A 15,482-nucleotide genomic window follows, 5' to 3' on the forward strand; every position below is an offset into this window, starting at 1 on the left:
TCTTGCGATTGGAGAGGTGGAAGATACATTTGAACACATGGAACAAAAACAGTAATGACGTATTCAGTAAAAAGTACTTTACTGGAATATTCATAGCACAGCAGGAAAATCCAACAACACTTAAACAGACGAGGGTGACATTAGGGAGAACTGTGGCTGAAATTTTCCACAGTTTGTTAAATATAAGAGTAGCATCAGAAGAACGGAAAATTGTTGACATTCCAACTTCTTAAAAGGCTGAAAGAATGCTAATTGTAGGTTTATTGGCCTGACATCCATATTTGAAAAAGATTGACATCTATTATAAAGATGCAATTCAAGCATATTTAACAAAAGTAAAGGCAATGATTGTAAGCTATTTTGAATCTGTGAAAGGCTGGTCACACCTAACAAATTCAGTGAAATTCTTTGAGAAAGAAATAGAATTGGATGGCAGGATGTAATGCAGTGGATAGTAGGAGGTAAATTTTACGAATTACCACTCCTGGCTCAGAGCATCGCTCAACGGGAGCATGTACCAGGAACTCGGGGGCAAAGGTCAGCAAGCCCACACCATGGCCAGCACAATTTTTTGTCCATTAAATTTAATGGATTGAATATTGTGCAGTTGCACTGAGCCCCATAACAGAATCCCTGATATGTGCCCCCACTGCATGAAGTCAGGAGCATTAAACTAGAACTTGTATATCTTTATTTTCAGAAAACAGCTAATAGGTTCCTTCTGGGAGATTTCTATTCACACTATTCATAGTGTAATATGAATATGGAGCTGTGTAATACTGTAGCTATAAAGATAAGAACATAAGACCATGAGAAATAGGAGCAGGAGGAGGCCATACAACCCCTCGAGCCTGCTCCGCCATTCAATCAGATCATGGCTGATCTTCAACCTCAACTCCACTTTCCTGCCTGATCCCCATATCCCTTGATTCCCTTAGAGTCCCAAAAATCTATCGCTCTCAGTCTTGAATATACTCAGTGACTCAGCATCCACAACACTCTGGGGTAGAGAATTCCAAATATTCACGACCCTCTGAGTGAAGAAATTCCTCCTCATCTCGGTTCTAAATGTTCCCTTATCCTGAGACTATGTCCCCTAGTTCTAGACTCTCCAGCCAGGGGAAACATCCTCTCAGCATCTATCCCGTCAAGCTCTCTTAGAATTTTATATGTTTCAATGAGATCACTCCTCATTTTTCTAAACTCCAGAGAATATAGGTCCATTCCAGTCAATCTCTCCTCATAGGACAACACTCTCATCCCAGGAATCAATCTAGTGAACCTTTGTTGCACCGCCTCTATGGCAAGTATCTCCTTCCTTAAGTAAGGAGACCAAAACTGTACACAGTACTCCAGGTGTGATCTCACCAAAGCCCTGTGCAATTGCAGCAAGACTTCCTTACTCTTGTACTCCAACCCCCTTGCAATAAAGGCCAACATACCATTTGCCATCCTAATTGCTTGCTGTACCTGCATGTTAAATTTCTGTGTTTCGTATACAAGGGCACCCAAATTTCTCTGAGCACCATTTTAAAAATATTCTGTTTTTCTATTTTTCCTACCAAAGTAAATAACCTCACGTTTCCCCACATTATACTCCATCTGCCACCTTCTTGCCCACTCACTTAACCTCACTTAAGACACTTTATGTCCTCCTCACACTTACTTTCCCACCTAGCTTTGTATTGTCAACAAACTTGGATACATTACACTCGGTCTCTTCATCTAAGTCATTAATATAGATTGTAAATAGCTGAGGCCCAAGCACTGATCCCTGCGGCACCCCACTAGTTATAACCTGCCAACCCGAAAATGACCTGTTTATTCCTACTCTGTTTTCTGTACATTAACCAATGCTCAATCCATGCTAATATATTACCACCAATCCCATGAGGCCTAATCTTGTATAACAACCCTTTATGTGGCACCTTATCGAATGCCTTTTGAAAATCCAAATGTACGACATCCACTGGTTCCCTCTTATCTACCCTGCTAGTTACATCCTCAAAAAAACTCTAATAGATTTGTCAAACATGATTTCCCTTTCATAAAACCATGTTCACTCTGCCTAATCATATTATGATTTTCTAAGTGCCCCGTTACTACGTCCTCAATAATAGATTCTAGGATTTTCCCTACAACTGATGTCAGGCTAACTGGCCTATAGTTCCCTGTTTTCTCTATCCCTCCTTTCTTGAATAGTTGTGGTCATATTTGCTGTCTTCCAATCCACGGGGACCGTTCTAGAATCCAGGGAATTCTGTAAGATCAAAACCAATGCATCCACTATCTCTGCAGCTAGGATGTAGGCCATCAGCTCCAGGGGATTTGACAGCTTTTAGTCCCATTCATTTTTCTAATACTTTTTCTTTACTAATTTTAATCACTTTAAGTTCCTCCCTCTCATTAGACCCTTGGTTCCCCACTATTTCCGATATGTTTTATGTGCCTTCTACTGTGAAGACAGATATAAAATATTTGTTTAACATCTCTGCCACTTCCTTATTCCCCATTATAATTTCTCCTGTCTCAGTCTCTAAGGGACCCACATTTACTTTTGCTAATCTCTTCCTTTTTACATACTTATAGAAGCTCTTACAGTCTGTTTTTATATTTCTTACTAGTTTACTCTCATATTCGATTTTCTCCACACGGACTGCAGCGGTTCAAGAAGGCGGCTCACCACCACCTTCTCAAGGGAATTTAGGGTTGGGCAATAAATGCTGGACATACCATGCCCACATCCCATGAACGAGTAAAAAAAGTACGAAGCAAGCATTTTAGTACAGTCAGTACATACTGAAAAGTTATATAAATTGTCCATTTGATGTTTCTGGGCATTTCCTGCTTTCGTTCATGCCTGTATTATTTTCTAACACGTATATTTTTGCCTTCAAAAATATCTAAGTCTTCCAAACGAATATTTTTTACATGCTGATCTGCATTTGAGTAACAAATGAGTTGAAGTGATTTGCTGCAAAGTGCATAAATCACATCTTTCCACTTCCTTTTATCGTCTGAGAGTTTTGGATAGCGAGTTATGAATATTTGTGTGTATTTTGAGCTCATCAAAGTGGGACATGGTGTCAGTAGGGATGTTTCAGATGACCTCAATACCATTGCCTCAGGTGTTAGTCCTGAAGAATGGAACATCTACTCTGGGAATTTCCTCGGGTGCAAATTAGATAGATTTCTTTCAGAAATAACATTTTGGGATACATTATATGAGTAATTTGAGACATGACGTGTGGTAAGTGTAGCATGCTTGGAAGGAACAGGTGACTTTGAATCTATGGTTCCCAAAGCTCTCCCCCACTGGGGGTTTTTTTCACCTCATGTTCGGGTCTGTTGTAGACTAATTGATAGAGATTGATTGCGATGATTAGTCAATAACTCCATTATCATTGCATCATACGACCACCAGGTTGGTAGAAGGCGAACTAAATGGACTGGGATCTTTTATCGTCTATCACCATAACTTCAGCTGAAACCCTGGATACACCACATAAACGGGGTTTCGACCGATCTCCCACCGAAGTCATGGCGGCTGATCGGGAGAACCCACAAGAAAATTCCCAGTGCTAGCATCAGCAGCAAGTTTTCTCAAGTCACGTATAGCACGGTTAAATGCAGAGTAAAGCTTGCCCAGCAATGTGTCTCGACCGCGAAGAGCAGCCACAGTGTGATATTTTTCTATTTTCCACACCAGCTATTCGTTGGTCCCTCTGATTGAGATTGCCAATTTAGTGCAGAATTTGGAACAGTTTTTCTTCTGTGGGCCCATGCTCGCCAGGAACTGTATATGAGTGCCCCAACTCATTTCGCACAGGATCCATCAAACCACTCAGGGATGGAACTGAACCTGGATCCCAGAGGTGCAAAGACGATGTCTAACAGAATCCATCACCCAGTCTTGCCTTTTAAACATTTTTATTTTTTATTTTATTGTCATAAGAGTTAAGCGTGATTTAGGCAGAATTATCTAACAATGTGAAATGTATTAAATTGTGCTTCAAATGTGTTTAGTGCACAAAAACATGCAATATTGCAGTTTAATTTGGTTTACTCAGGTCCACTGCATAATAATTGGTTTCATTGGTGTAAAATCATGGCAATGTTTTAGTGCTGTAATCAAATGTGAACATTCCAAATTTGCAGTAATTAGGATTAACCCCAGAATAACCATTGTTAAATTATTGCACTGGATAATTTCACTATATGTTTTAAGCAAAAAGAAATAAACTTCTAAAAGAATCCTGTTGCTTATTACACTGGGAAATGCACTCACTATTTACTGTGCTAAATATGCACCCTTAGATTTAAACATAGACTAACACCAGGATCAGGGGGACTCCTGTGTCCCCGAGCCAAGCAGACTCGGGGACACAGGAGACTCAACATAGACTGTGATTCTGAAATCGATGCTAATGGGCCAGATATTGCTGTAGCAGGACATCTAACAGCATCTGCCATTAGTTAGACTTGCCCCTGCACCCTCGAGCTCAAAATATTTTTGCCCACAAAGTTGCTGAAAGTGTGAGCTGGTAACAGCGCTGCGAGGGAAACAGGGCATCTGGAAACTGTGAACAGGGCAACCAACAGGGTGTTTCCTGAGCCATTGAGATTTAAGGATTGGAAAATAAACAGTGGAAAGACTGAGAAGAAGGGTGAATTAAAGGGAGCGAATTCAATGTCAAATCAAAAAAGAGAAATAAAGAGAGGGAGAAAGATTGGATTAAGAGAGAGAGAGAAAAAGAGACAGAATGGAAAAGTAAGAAAAAAAATTTAAAGTTAAAAATTTGACATTTTTAAAATCTCCTCAAAAATTCAAAACCTGGAAGAATGAGACTCCATACTTACAATAGTTAATTGTCAGTGGCAGCAAGGTTTATTGGCAGTAATTAACAATTATCATGTCATTAAAAGGGTACTTATACTAATAATTACTAGCCCTAAATATCTGCGGGGGGGTTTAGTTCGTATCTACCGCGTAAATACAGCAACTTCCTGACATTCAATGCGTGTCAAGGTGAGGCAGGCAGCAACTCGGGCAGTAACTTTTGCATATTCGCATTTAACCGCGCATCTGCCCCTTGCCTGAAGTTGCTGTACCATTTACGCATAATTAATGGCGAGCGCCATTAGCCTCAATGTTATTTTGACAGCAAAATCTGGCCCAATATTAGAATAACAAAATTACTCAAACATCAAGAATAGTTTTATTACTGTGATACTAGCCTCAAGCTACTAAATATATACCTAAAATAAAAACAATATTAAAAATAAAACATTTCACCAGCTCTTGCCCTCTTGTCCTTTTTTTTAAACTTGTAATCTCCCTTCACTGTTTTATCTGTCTTATTTTTATTCCAACCTTAACTGTATCCTTTTAACTATTCTAACTCTAAGTTGTGACTCTGGAATTCTCTACCCCAGCGGGCTCAGTCGCTGACCAAATGCAAGACTGAGATCAACAGATTTTTGAGCTCTAAGGGAATCAAGGGATATGGGGATAGGGCAGGAAAATGGAGTTGAGGAAGGAGATCAGCCATAATCTTACTGAATGGCGGAGCAGGCTCGAGGGACCGTATGGCCTACTCCCGCTCCTATTTCTTACGTTCTTATGTTAATCTACCAACTTAAAACTTTTTTTCATACTTTTTAAGTTGCTTATCTTCTCCTGTCTTCCTCCCTCAACCAAAACCACTAAAAACAGATTAACTGGTCATTCAATTGCCCTTTATAGGCCCTTGCCTGTGCACAAATTGACTGCCATGTTTGCCTACATAGCAACAGTGTCAAAATAGTCATCTATTGATTATAAAATGCTTTGGGACATACTGAGGATATGAAAGGCGCTGTATAAATGCAAGTTCTTGCTTTTATTTCCACCCCACTTCCACCGTACACTTTGAAAGCGGAAGCAATTTTTAAAACCAGCTTCGAAACCTATTTATTCAGTCAATGAAAAGCCTGAAATGCAACAACTGACATGATTTCATTATATATACAACCAGGTCAATCATTGATGCAAAAATTGCGTAAATATAATGGCTGTCCCACACCCCACCAGTGCCCGGATGAGCAATCTTGTCCATGTCAGACGGAGAGTTAAAAACCTTATAATCACTGAACGTTTGTTTTCAATATTAGCCTGAATCAGCAATCGTACAGCAAAGTGAATGATTTATACATTGGAATTCAATCTAGACCAGAATCGAATTATGTTTGAATTGGTTAAGTGGAGTGGACTTATGTGGATTTGATGGTAGTTGCGTTTTAAACATTTGTACAGCTGCTGATCTCTATAAACGTGTGTGTCCAAGGCAAAATTGCAGATGTTAAAGAAAAAGCTTTTTCTTCTGATTAAAGCACTTCTCACTGCTGCAGATTTAAACCCTGCAAGTACTTTGGGAGCACCTTGACGCTTATCTTCAAAATGAAGAGGAATGTCACAGTGAAAGAAAGAAGGACCTTTTTGGTCAATCAGACATCGATTGTAGTGGCAGGTGGCTTTAACAGATGATTTTTTTAAAATCCCTAAAGCTGCTTAGGGTTCAGAATCATTATCTGATTCAATCCTCTCGTATTAAAGTGTTTTCTAGCAACGGTGGTCTGTGAAGCAGGGTCACATCACTGTCCTTTTGAAAAAGTACTGCTTAGCAAAACGAAGTAAGTTACTGATTTTTATTCGTGAAGTAAATACAATTTGTGTCACTCTGTGTTGGGATTTGATGGACTTGTCGGTTGTTGCCAAACTTCAGATTCAACAGACACAGGGGCGCCTTCTCATTTCTATTTACTTTCTTCTTCTGGAATTATTGTGCTCATAAAGGTGAGTCTTGTCACTTCTGGAAGTGAAGCATCGATTGTTCCCACAGGCAGCATCAAGTATTCCCGGTCAACTCCAAGAACATAAGAAAGTAAAGAATGAGAAAAAAACACATTTGGCACTTAACTCACTCCTTCCACAGAGCAGGTACATTGGGCGCTAAATTGCGCCATCTCGGATGTCGGAGAGACTGCGTAGCGCCCATTGTTTCGGCGCTACGCAGTCTCTCCGCCATCCAAGATGGCGTCTTGGATGCGCACACACGTTTCCTGAGTGACGTGCGCCAGACGCCATCTTGGTATAGGTGTTAGCGTATGCACAAATACCGAACACTGGAAGCATGTAAAGTAGGAAAATGCATGCAATCAGTGTGCAACGCTGATTTAAAGTGATACACACCATTTTTGACCTTACGCTCAACATAGAAACATAGAAAATAGAAGCAGGAGAAGGCCATTCGGCCCTTCGAGCCTGCTCCGCCATTCAATATGATCATGGCTGATCCTCTATCTCAATACCATATTCCTGCTCTCTCCCCATTCCCCTTGATGCCTTTTGTGTCTAGAAATCTATCTAGCTCCTTCTAAAATATATTCAGTGACTTGGCCTCCACAGCCTTCTGTGGTAAAGAATTCCACAGGTTCTGCTGGTGACATGTGCAGCATCTCACAGTATGCAGTGCACTGCTGCATAAGGGAGGTCACAGACGCACTGTACCACATGAGGAACAGGTTCATCACCTTCCCTCTCCACAGAGGCAAACAGAACGAGCGAGTATGGAGGTTCGCCCGCATTGCTGGCTTCCCCATGGTGCAGGGTGCCATTGACGGCACACATATTGCCCTGCGTGCCCCGCACATCAACTCAGCCATCTTCATCAACCGAAAGGGCTTCCTCTCCCTCAACATGCAGCTGGTGTGTGACCACACGCATCGGATCATGGAGGTCGATGCCCGTTACCCTGGGAGCAGTCACAACGCCTTCGTCATGCGGCAGTCCAATGTCCAATATCTTTCACCCAACTCGGCAAGTCAAAGGCTGGCTACTTGGTGGCAAGGGCTATCCCCTCACGCCGTGGCTGATGACACTGGTCAGGAACCCATGCACATGTGCACAGCAGGCCCATAATGAAAGCCATGCTGCCACACACAACATCGCGAAGCACACCATGGGCCTCCTCAAACAACGCTTCCACTGCCTGGGCTGGTCTGGAGGAGCCCTGCTGTACTCCTCTGAGCGGGTGGGCAGATTTGTGGTGGTACGCTGCATGCTGCACAACCTCGCCATTATAAGGGACCTGCTCTTGCCACCAAAGATTGCAGAAGTCCCTTAGCCAGAGGTGAAGGAGGAGGAGGCTGAGGAGGAAGAGGCGGAGGAGCAGGCTGAGGAGGAGGAGGAGGGGGTGGAGCTGGAAGAGGAAGTGGAGGAAGATGCAGGGGTGCAACAGAGACCACACGCCTTGTCTGCAAGGGCTCTGCGTGCTCACCTGATCCGTGCCTGCTATCAATAATTTGAACTACATCCCCCAACTCACCAACAGTCCTACACTCCCCACCTTTCCGCTCCCACAAGACAATCAAATCGCCCTCCATCTGATTGTACATTGGTGTCCCTCTCAGCTCATTGCATAAATAAAAACCATCACCAATGCAAAATCAAAGTCTCATTTATCAATGAATAAATGAAATTTTGCAAACATAACAGAACTAGGGGATGAGGGGGTGGACATATGAGGAGAGGTTGAGTAGATTGGGACTCTACTCATTGGAGTTCAGAAGAATGAGAGGCGATCTTATTGAAACATATAAGATTGTGAAGGGGCTTGATCGGGTGGATGCGGTAAGGATGTTCCCAAGGATGGGTGAAACTAGAACTAGGGGGCATAATCTTAGAATAAAGGGCTGCTCTTTCAAAACTGAGATGAGGAGAAACTTCTTCACTCAGAGGGTAGTAGGTCTGTGGAATTTGCTGCCCCAGGAAGCTGTGGAAGCTACATCATTAAATAAATTTAAAACAGAAATAGACAGTTTCCTAGAAGTAAAGGGAATTAGGGGTTACGGGGAGCGGGCAGGAAATTGGACATGAATTTAAATTTGTGGTTAGGATCAGATCAGCCATGATCTTATTGAATGGTGGAGCAGGCTCGAGGGGCCGATTGGCCTACTCCTGCTCCTATTTCTTAAGTTCTTATGTTCTATTCACTCTTGTGCATTGCCTTAGTGCCTGTTGTTCATGTGCCTTTACCTATCCTAGTGCTCCTATGAGGTGCTTCCCCAGTGGCTGGAGCATGGGTGGTGGGAGGCTGCTGACCTTCAATGGAGGAGCGTGCAGATGGGCTTGGAGGACGACCTCGAGCAGCTCTGGGCCAGGAGGGCCCGGTTTCAGACTGCACCATCTCAGCATGGGCTGCAGCAGTCTGGCCTGGCTGGCTGATAGGCAACAATAGGGGCATTGCCGGAGTGTCAGGGGTGGAAGCAGGAAGGCTGTCGTCCTGAGAGAGGAGAGCAGGTCCGCCCGCCATGGCACCACAGCCACTGTGCCAGGGCAGCGCCTCAGCAATCCTGGTGATCAGCTGGAGAACGGATTGCTGGAGTGCTGTGACACCCTGGAAGCCCCGTTCCACAGTGGTCCCCAGAGCTACGATAGCAGCAGTCTGAGCTTCCAAGGCAGCAGTCTGAGCTGCAAATGCAGTAGTCAGACCTTGGATGGCAGATGTTTGTGCTGCAATGGAAGCTGTGTCATCAGTCATCAGACACTGCATCATGGTGGGTTCTACAGGTCTGTTGATGGAGGTGACCACCCGTTCTATGTTGGAAAGAATGGGCTCCAAGCTCTGCGCAAAGCCCTGTGCCAAGTTGGAGCTGGACTCCTCCATGCCCCTTCTCATTGTGCACATGCTTTCTGGCAGGTTTTCCAGTGCCCCAAACATTTGGTGGTGTACGCCCATCAGCCGTCTTCTGTAGCCTGGCCCATCAACATCCTCATCTGACTCCTCTGCAGCAGAACTAGTGAGCGACCTCACCCTCTGGTGAGCTGGCACCTGTGGTATCCATTCCCCCCACCCTGGCTCCTGCGCACTTGTGCCCGGTGTCTCACCACATACAGATCCCACCTCTAACCTTGCCTCTAAAGGACGCACAGTGTCAGTCTCTGAGCTGGTGGAAGCAAGTGTCAAGTCGAGTGACGGTGTGGCTTCAGTGTCCCCCTCCTCCTCCTCCTCAGGCGGTACCACCACGTGTTCTTGGGTATCTGCAATGACAAAGGGAAACAGGTTGAATTGAGGAGCAGGGGGGAGGAGCACGTAAGACGTGCGTGCTGACAGCATCTGCAGCACGTGAGTCAGAAAAGATTATGGGAGGAGGGAGATGTGGAAAAGGAGAAGGAGCATTAGATATGCAGAGACCACCTTCATCGGGACCTCCAGTGCAGCATGTTGTGACGGCTGCAGCGAGGGCCCGCCCAGTGATCCTGAGCCCTGTCTCCTCTAGGGGGGGTGAGGACGTGCAAACGTGCCCGCCCACCCTCAGGTCCCTCTTGCTGCCGGCTGTTATGCACGATCTTCCCCTGCAAGACAGAGGACAGTGTGTCAGTGTGTCCTGCAAGGTTTGTGGGTGATGTGCCTGTCATGGTCGAATAGCTGCCAGTTTGTGTGACTTGTGAGTGGTGGTTGTGTGGCCTGCAAGTGTGGTACTATTTTTTTTTATTCTTTCATGGGCTGTGGGCGTCGCTGGTAGGGCCAGCATTTATTGCCTATCTCTAATTGCCCTTCAGGAGGTGGTGGTGAGCCGCCTTCTTGAACCGCTGCAGTCCTTGTGGTGAAGGCTCTCTTAGTTGGGGAGTTCCAGTGACGATGAAGGAACGGCGATATATTTCCAAGTTGGGATGGTGTGTGACTTGGAGGGGAACGTGCAGGTGGTGGTGTTCTAGGTGGTTGAGGTCGCAGGTTTGGGAGGTGCTGTCGAAGAAGCCTTGGCGAGTTGCTGCAGTGCATACTGTGGATGGCACAAACTGCAGCCATGGTGCGCCGGTGGTGAAGGGAGTGAATGTTTAGGGTGGTGGATGGGATACCAATCAAATGGGCTGCTTTGTCCTGAATGGTGTCGAGCTTCTTGAGTGTTGTTGGAGCTGCACTCATCCAGGCAAGTGGAGAGTATTCCATCACACTCCTGACTTGTGCTTTGTAGATGGTGGAAAGGCTTTGGGGAGTCAGGAGGTGAGTCATTTGGCGCAGAATACTCAGCCTCTGACCTCTTCTTGCAGCCACGGTATTTATGTGGCTGGTCCAGTTAAGTTTCTGGTCAATGGTGACCCCCAGGATGTTGATGGTGGGGGATTCGGTGATGGTAATGCCATTGAATGTCAAGGGGAGGTGGTTAGACTCTCTCTTGTGTGATTGAGATGCAGCATGCCGAATGCAGCATTGGGTATGGATGAGCAGCGTTTGTTGGTGGGTGGGTGACGGGGGGGTATTGCGCATGGAGCAGTGGTGCAGTTGGTAGAATATGCCACTTGACACTTGTGTTCACTCACCTTGACCACTCGTGTCAAATCATTAAACTTCTTCTGGCACTGCACCCACGTGCGTAGTGCAATGCTCCTGGCGTTTACTTCCTGCCCCACAGCTTGCCAAGGCCTGCGGAGCTGCAATCTGGAGGGTCTCCGGCCACCCTGGGAATGCATGCTGGCCCTCCTTCCGTCCACAGCTTCCACCAGGGCCTACAAAGCATCATCCGAGAAGTGTGGAGCCCTCTTTCGTGCCGGTCCAGCTATTCTCGTGGCCATCTTTCCATCCTGCAAGTAAACTGTGTGCCTGCCATTTGAAATGTGCCTGCACCTTTAAGAGGTGCAGGCTGCTGATGATGTGTGCTGTGCACGCCCCATTTCCAACTTCCTCATTCTCCGTGCAGCCTCTCAGCAGCGCAGGTAGTGCTGGCTGCACAGAGATTTCATAGTAAGTAGCAGGCAGCTCGAAGTTCATGTGTTGCCTGTGTAGGGTCCGTCGGACACGGGGTGGCTACCTCCGCCCAAAACGGACCCTTATCCAACTTTTCCCCCAAACCTATTTTATCATAGTCTCTATCACATCTGCATAAACACTCGAAGGTAATCAACTAAAAGCCCAGAATATTCATCCAACCTCAAATCTCTACTTTCCATTATCCAGCTCCTTATTTAAAAAAGAGTTAATCATTTTAGATTCAACTACTTTTGTTCAGAATCTGTTCCATGTATCCATTGGTTTATTGACATCCAGTTTCTTCTTCCCTCTAGCCTTGCTTGAAGCTTGTTTTAAATTTTAAACCTACATCCTCTAGTTCTAGTAACATAGGTTAGATACAATGGACTAATTGGCCTCATGTAACTTATATACATAATTTTTTGCTATGTTTGAAATAAATAAATGATTTGTGGTTTGTCTTCCATAACCAGCCTAATTGTTAAAACCTGCAGTTCTGATGAAGGATTAAGACGCTGTGTTGTACCAAACTGCACACAGGGAACCCATCCTGGCCATTTGCATTCTTTAGCAATGGCGTCTCTGTTTTGGACAGCAGAGCCCATCTGGTGTACAGAAACCAGCACCTGTGGCCTAGTGTAAAAGGGGAAGAGTGGCAGAAGCAAGCCATTCTCCTGAGATAGGAACAACAAAAAAATTGTAAAGTGTGGATGCGTTCAAAGTACAACTGCAGTTAAACTGTAAATGCAGCCTGAATCCAGTGTCAAGTTTCGACCAGACATCAGAATGAAGTGGAGCGAGACTCCCTGAAGAGATAGTCTCACTCCCGCTGCCCTTTGAGTTAGTTCAGGCCTTGATACCCAATTTGCACTCCAAGTTTTTCATTGGTCTGTAGTAGTTGTGTTTCGAACCGATCCTAAACTTGTGGCGTGTGAACACACCATAAAAGTAGTTATAACAAGATATGGAACGAGTGTGCAAATCAGCAATCAAACTGATGCAACTTAATTGCAAACATATTTACACAATGACCGTTTGGTCTGACCCCTGCATATATCAATCTATCATTTACCTTATTACAAATATCTGCAAGGCATTACTTAACTGTCAATGCATCTTAATTTGTTTGAGTTTACGTATTTTAATTTCAAATCATCAACTTTGTGGTGTATTAAATCTCCTCTGAATTCACCTTCTTTAACACTGCTTGTGGTTTGGCTGATATTTAAATGTCATTGATAACATTTGTATGCAGCTTGTTCCAAAGTACTATGAAAATATTTGGAATAAATAAATAAATAATAGGATGCTAAATTGCAAATAGTGAGATGTTTTCTTAATGGTGTCTTAATGGAGAAGACATGACCCTGAACATGCTTGCCATTTTTAGCCCTTCCTTAGGTCTGGAATGACGCTTGTACTCACAGAGGCCTTTAGATTGGGTGGATACTGTTTCCAATCACTGTGACCCAATCATTGCTGTTTATGATTGGGTCATACAGTGCGTGTGCCAACGTTGTGGAAGTTCATTACAACATATTAAAATGAGGAAGAAGGGTTGTAGAAGTGGCCAGACCCCATAATATGCACCCCAATGCACCAAGGATAATTGACAATGAAATAAAGAGGCATACCTGTTGCCAGCATTAGCTGATATTAGTGGAAGTGATTTAGTTTGGAGCCTGCATCCTGGAGAAGCTTTACAAAGTGATGGTTGGAGTTAGATGAGCACTTTTGGAGTGTTGTATTTTGTTTTGCACCTGGACAGAGGGTTTGTGAGACCACCGGGAAATTTTCCCCTCACCCAAAGTAATAAGTAGGAGTTAACAGTTATGGGATTCCCACTGGCCATTCCCTTGTTCTCTATTTTAATGGAGGAGGAAGAGTAGTAGAAGATGGAGGAATGGAGGGTGAGGTAGCATGTGAGGAGTATACACGCCACAAGATATTACCTCCTTCCAAAGAATTTACAGGCCACGCAGATCTCTGCTTGAGGCAAATATGCTTTACCAAAGAGAGTATAGAAGAGTTATGCTAGATTCTACATGAAGATCTGCAGCCAAATTCATCTACCTGGACAGCTTTAGCTGTAAGAGTTAGCACTACACTTAACTTCTATGCCACCAGCATCATTCAAGCAGCTCCAGGGGACATGTAATATCACCCAGAGGTGCCATTTGGGCATGCAAGCATCAAGTCAAGCAAACTGCCCTGTCCTGGATGGTATTGAGCTTCATGAGTGTTGTTACAGTTCCACCCATCCAGGCAAGTGGTGAATATTCCATCACAATCCTGTGTAGAAATGTGTACTCTGCACTTTTGTCAAACACTTCTGCCTTATCTCTTGCACTCAGGAGCTTCCTCCATCATAGTTGAGGATGGGAACGATCACGAAGCTGCCTCTTCTTCTCCTGTTAGTTGCCCAGCTGTCCACCACCATTCTTGACTGGATGTGGTAGAGCTACAGAGCTTTGCTCTGATCTGTTAGTTGTGGGACTGCTTAGCTCTGTCTATAGCCTGCTACATTTGGTGTAGAGCATGTGTAGCCCTGTGTTGTAGCGTCACTAGGTTGGCGCTTCATTCTAAGGTATGCCTGGCATACCCTTGTACACTTCCCATTGAACCAGAGGTTGGTCTTCCAGCTTGATGGTGATCGAGGAGTGAGAGATGTGCCAGGCCACAAGGTTACAAATTGCGGTGGTATACAATTCTACTGCTGATGGTCCACAGTGCTTTATGGATGCTCAGTTTTGGGCTGCTATATCTGCCCTTTGTCTGTCCAACTTAGCACAGCAGTAGTGCCATGCTATACGATGAATGATGTCCTCAATGTGGATAAACTTGGGCAAAGTTATACCACCAGTTTAAGTACTGAGTGATGCAGAGCCTGCAGATATATTGTCAGCTCTACATTGCTTCACTGCTCAAGGTAACTGGAGCTCCATTGACATACAGAGCTCTATTTGTCGGCATCCAAATGTCAGTTAAATTTTAATTTAGGGTAGTCGGCTCTTTGCTAATACTAAAAAGGTAGTGTGGCACTGATGGGGTATGAGAACATCTCCTTCAAATCTAAACAAAGATGCTCTTTCAATGAATAAACTTGTTGACAGCCCCCGGAGCCTAACATCCACACGGTAATATAATCATAATTTCGAGTGCTATTTCCCAGTAAAGCACTGCAGATTAAATTCAATTAAATTGCTCCAATTTTGGACTGATAATTTCACAAATCTAATCCTTCAGCGATGATGTAAATAGCACAACTGTATAGACAGAACAGGTAGATGGGAATGAGTACAATTAAAATAATCTTATCTCACGGCTCTTGTATGCTATTTGAACCACTCGATGAGATTAGTTTCTTGTAACCCCTATCAGCCAAACATTATCTTCTGTGTAATCTGATTAAAATGTTGCTGGACCAAAGTGAGCAGTAAAGAGTTCTGACATCAAGTAAGGCCTTATGAATGTATGGAGGACAACGCTCCAGACTCCATTTAGTCATAAACTCTTGTTCATCTTGTGTAGCACAGCCAAAACTTACTCATCATGTCTCAAACAGTGCGCCTTAACTCCAATCTCTGATGAACACCCAGTTCCAATGTTTACAATAAGTAATAATTCTGTTTACACTGAAGATCTGATGGGATCAGAAGGTTGGGTTTGGTGGTAGTAAGAAATAAACAAGCT

The sequence above is a fragment of the Heptranchias perlo genome, chromosome 25, assembly GCF_035084215.1.
Source record: "Heptranchias perlo isolate sHepPer1 chromosome 25, sHepPer1.hap1, whole genome shotgun sequence".
In the NCBI taxonomy this organism is placed as follows: Eukaryota; Metazoa; Chordata; class Chondrichthyes; order Hexanchiformes; family Hexanchidae; genus Heptranchias; species Heptranchias perlo.